Source organism: Prionailurus bengalensis, chromosome C2 (genome assembly GCF_016509475.1).
Source record: "Prionailurus bengalensis isolate Pbe53 chromosome C2, Fcat_Pben_1.1_paternal_pri, whole genome shotgun sequence".
In the NCBI taxonomy this organism is placed as follows: domain Eukaryota; kingdom Metazoa; phylum Chordata; class Mammalia; order Carnivora; family Felidae; genus Prionailurus; species Prionailurus bengalensis.
Genome location: NC_057350.1, coordinates 154,708,994 through 154,714,462, shown reverse-complemented (window position 1 = coordinate 154,714,462; position 5,469 = coordinate 154,708,994).

Sequence of the window (5,469 nt, the reverse complement as noted above, 5' to 3'; positions counted from 1 at the left end):
ACAAGGGATTGAGATGAAGTATATGCCCTCACAGAGCATGGGTGGGGAATTGGCTGTCCTGGGGAAAACTCACAAGACCAGAGTCGGCAAAACAAAGACGCGTACATCGTGCAGTCTCTCCATCATCCCATGGACAGGGGTACCAGGGCCAGGGCATCTGCTGGACAACAGTGTATGTTCAAGGAGTTCTGTTGGAGGAACCCCTCCCCGCACTGGTTCACGTGGTAAAGTGATCTAAACAGTCTGTTCGATACCAGGCAGTCTGGGATTGGATGTGGCAGTGATTCACAAGGGTTGTCTGAGAAAGTCACTTATCCTCCACCCAGGGAACTTAAAGCCTGTGAGATTTTACAAATCTTTTTTTTTTTTTAATTTTTTTTAACATTTATTTATTTTTGAGACAGAGAGAGACAGAGCACGAGCGGGGCAGGGGCAGAGAGAGAGGGAGACACAGAATGTGAAGCAGGCTCCAGGCTCCAAGCTGTCAGCGCAGAGCCGGACACAGGGCTCGAACTCACAGACCGCGAGATCATGACCTGAGCCGAAGTCGGACGCTCAACCGACTGAGCCACCCAAGCGCCCCTTACAAATCTTTTATGCAGGAGGGGAGCTACAGGTTGCATGAGAAGCTGAGCTTAGGTGCTATGCAGTAAGGAGTTTAACTGTGTTAATTATATCTCAACTCTAAAAAAATTAACCTTACCCCAAAAGAGGCCTGGCCTTCACCCTTGGCTTCTAGGAAGTGATCTTGAAACCCTTGGAACACTATGCCTGATAGGAGTGTCTTTGTTTAGCAGGGGGCTGTTGGTCAGGCCCAGTAGTCTAACAATGCATTTTAGTTGTGGGCTTTGAATCACACCCAGAGTGACTGGAGACTGGAGAGTGAGACCAGCCATGTAGACAGTCAGTCATGCTTATGTAATAGAGCCCCAGTAAAAACTCTGCACATTGAAGTTCAAGTGAGATTTCCTGGATGACAATGCTCGATGCCTTTGGTCACACATCAACACCAGGAAAGTAATGCATCCTGATTCCATGGGAAGAGCACAAAGGAAGCTCCACAGCTGATACTTTGCTGGATTCTGCTGCATATGCTTCTTCCCTAGACTGATTTTTGTATGTATCCTTTCCCTGAAATAAACTACAATTTTGAGTTCAGCAGCTTTCAGTGAGTTCTGAGTCCTTCTAGTCAGCATACTATTGAACCCAAGAGTTAGTTTTGGGAGCCCCCCCTGAACTTGTTTTTGTCTCAGAAGAGAGAGCAGTCTTGTATGGAAGGTATCCCTCTAATTCTGTAGTTGGCTCTGACTCTTCACAGGTGCTATCATCCCATCAAGGAGAAGGACGAGAAGCTAGCTGGTTCATTTTCTAGACAATCCATGGTGAGAACACAGGGTTAATTTCAAGCAGTCTTACCTTGCATTACAAGGAAAAGGGTGAAAATGAAACATCATACAGTTTTATCTTCAGAAGAAATACTTCCTTTTATATATAAAACATAATATCAAATAAAAAATAAAAAACAATCTTAAACTTGTCCCAAAATGAAACCAATAAAGTTAAATGAATATCAAGTTGATGACATAACCATACAAACAAAAACAATGATTTCAATGAACTTTATTTAAAAAAAATTTTTTTTAATGTTTATTCATTTTTGAGAGACAGAGAGAGACAGAGCACAAGCAAGGGAGGGGCAGAGAGAGAGGGAGACACAGAATCTGAAGTAGGTTCCAGGCTCTGAGCTGTCAACAGAGAGCCCAATGCAGGGCTCAAACCCACGAACTGAGATCATGACCTGAGCCAAAGTCAGATGCTTAACCAACTGAGCCAACTAGGTGCTCCTGATTTCAATTAACTTTAAATTTTTTTTTATGTTTATTTATTTTTGACAGAGAGAGAGAGAGAGAGAGAGAGAGAGAGAGAGAGAGAGACAGAGCATGAGCAAGGGAGGGGCAGAGAGAGAGACACACACACAGAATCTGAAATAGGCTGCAGGCTCTGAGCTGTCAGCACAGAGCCCAACATGGGGCTCAAACTCACAGACCGCGAGATCATGACCTGAGCCGAAGTCAGATGCTCAACCGACTGAGCCACCCAGGCACCCCTGATTTCAATTAACTTTAGAGCACAGTCTTTTGACTGTACATTCTTAGAGGAATATACTGTAAAGGCAATTGTAAAGACAACTAGAACTGCACAGAAATCTCACCTTCATTTGAGAAGTCTTAATCTTACTATCGTTAATATTACTAAATTATTTAAAATGTTATTTTGAAAGAATTTCATGTGTAATGTAGGTAAAGCAAGTAAGTTACTATAATAACGTTTTAGAAACAAATATTTTCAGCATAAAATAAATGAAATATTAGTATAAGATCAAAGTTAAATAAAAGTTAAATACCAATTCCGCAGTGTTAAGTTAAAACGGAAATATTAAGGGGCTCCTGGGTGGCTCAGTCAGTCAAGCATCCAACTTCGGCTCAGGTCACAAACTTGCGGTTCGTGAGTTCGAGCCCCGTGTCAGGTTCTATGCTGATGGCTCAGAGCCTGGAACCTGCTTCAGATTTGTGTCTCCCTCTCTCTCTGTTCCTCCCCAGCTCCCACTTTCCTCTCTCTCTCTCTCTCTCTCTCTCTCTCTCTCTCTCTCAAAAATAAATAAAGATTAAAAAAACATTTTTAACATGGAAATATTAATATGGCCTTAAAGCATGTATTTCTTAGCTCCATGCACCAGAAAGCCCCAGAAGCAATGACAGCTAACAACAAGCAACACCAACAACCTAATGGTGATCTCTCCAACCATTCTCTACTCAAGGACCTGGGACTCCGAACCAAGTATGGATAGGGATAGATAGATGAGCCTGGAGCATCTTACACAGAAAGGCATGGCAGCTATCAAAGACCAATGGGATTGTGGCAAAGGACACAGGAACCGACTTGAAGAAGCTGCCAACAGTCAAAGATGAGGCATCATGAGCATGAAAATAACTGCAAACTGAAACAATGAAGTCTTCAAGTTTATACATAAAAGTTTTGATTAAAATGCAAGAAGTCTGCAAGTAAAAAACCAAAACCAAATGAATGAAACAGAGACACCAACTCCTAACTCTGAGAATTAGCAATTAAAGAGGAAGAATTATGCATTTGTTGTCCCTTCAACAAGTATTTAGTGCAGGCCTCCCAGGGCCAGGCACTGAAGTCAGTACTGGAGATTTCATCAGTAGAGCAAATTCCTACCCTTGCAGATCTTGTCTGTGACTCTTTGGCATGTAACTATATTTCAAGGTAACTAAATAGTCCTCATTATTAAGGAAACGTTCTACTTTACAGAAGAATTCAGCTCATAAGTGTAGAAAAAGGGATAGACTTAAAAAGGCAACTATATTATTGTTATAAGTCCAAATGAAAGATGGATCCGGGAGACAATGACCAGTGGACCAAAGCTATCAGGTAAAACACTGGGAGGGAATCTGACAGAGGCAGGATGAGGCTTCGACCCTTGAAACCACTGACCAATCCTACCATTGCTAAAAATGGGCAGGCCAGGGACACCTGGGTGGCTCAGTCTGTTGAGTGTCCAACGCTTGATTTCAGCCCAAGTCATGGGATCGAACCCCACATCAGGCTCCGTGCTGAGAGTGGAGTCTGCTTAAGATTTTCTCTCTCCTTCTCTCTCTCTCTCTCCCTCTGCCCCTCCCCTGTTCCCATGCATGCACTCTCTCTCTCAAAATAAATAAACATAGAAAGAAAGAAAGAAAGAAAGAAAGAAAGAAAGAAAGAAAGAAAGAGAAAAGGAGGGAGGGAGGAAGGGAGGGAGGAAGGCATGTGTAGACCAAATCCTGCTGTGAGGCAGCAGGAAGCTCACATTACCATATTTTCGGTATTCTAGCTACAACAGTCCAACCTGAATCAAATCAAGCCTCTAGCATGAACTGCAAGACCCCACAAAATATGGGGGATAGAGGAACAACTGGAACAGTACAAGGAAGAAAACAGATCAGCGTGGCACAGGGACAGTCCACACAGCAGCAGGCCTGGCTTATTCAACAAGATAATGGCAGGAGGAAATGGGAAGCATGCAGAGGGACTTCTCTGGATTAAATGAAATTTACAAGATGCGACAACCACATACAGTGTGTGGACTTTGCTTGGATCCTGATTTGAAGAAACTGTTTGTAAAAAGTCCATCTTTAGGACAACTGGGGAGAACTGGATGTGAACTAGGCATTAGTTTTTGTCAAATAATTAACTCAGTGTGACAATAGCGTTGTAATTATATGAAAATGTTCCTGGTTTTTAGAGAGGAAATAAGAACCCCAGTGCTAAAGGAGGTATCTCAGCGGTGCGATAGCGTCCATATCAGTCAGTCAAATGAGAATTTGAGTCAACAAAAGCCATAAATAGAGGCCTTAGAAATTTACTCTATATTGATAATAGGTTTGATGTACAATGAAGGTAGGTTAGTTATTAAACCAAGTTTAAAAATATTCAATTCAAGGGCATGGAAAAAATAATCAAGGGGAAGAAGAGAATACAAACACAGGAAGAATGAGTTAAAGAAAATAAAAGCAGAAAACAATACATTAGAAAATAATAGCACTGAAATACGCACCGATGTAACACAGGAGCAAATTAATTGAAAAGGACAAAAAAATAAAAATCTGTAGTGAGGCTAATTAAGAGAAAGAGAAAGCCCAAACATTTGGAATGAGACAGGAAATATAACCAGAGGTACAGAGGAGACAAAAGAAAAATGTTCTGAGCCACATAATAAATTTGAAAACCTTAATTTATGGAAAATTTCCTAAGAAAATCCAAAAAAAAAAAAGGGGGGGCACCTGGGTGGCTCAGTCAGTTGAGCGTCCGACTTCGGCTCAGGTCATGATCTCACAGTTCATAGGTTCGAGCCCTACGTTGGGCTCCGTTGACGGCTCAGAACTTCAATTCTGTCTCCGTCTCTCTCTCTGCCCCTCCCCTGCTTGTACTCTGCCTCTTCTCTCTCTCTCAAATATAAACATTAAAAAAAAAAAAAAAAAAAAAGGAGGCTTTCGTTAAGTGATTGTTGAATGACAGCTGAATTTAATTCCCCTACTTGGTTTCCATGAGATACTCATATACTTACAATGATACCCTTATTTGTTTCCCTTTAAGCTAACACAAGTTGGTCTCTTACAATCAGAAAGCCCCACCAAATACGGTAGGGGACCCTTCCCTTCGTAGCCACCACTCCACTCCAGGTATATGCACCTGGCCTCAGGGAAAAGACCACCAGACAGCACTGCCACGGTTCGTGCCCCGGAATGTTGAATTGACGTATCAGGAGACTGGGTCCGTGGCTGGTGGCCCTGGAGTGGGGTGGTGAAATAGCCAGGAAGATGTACAAATCCTGGCTGGCAAAAGTGGTAAGAAAGTGCAGAGAGGCAAGTCAACAATAAAGGGTTCTGAGAGAAGCTCATATTCTTTCAA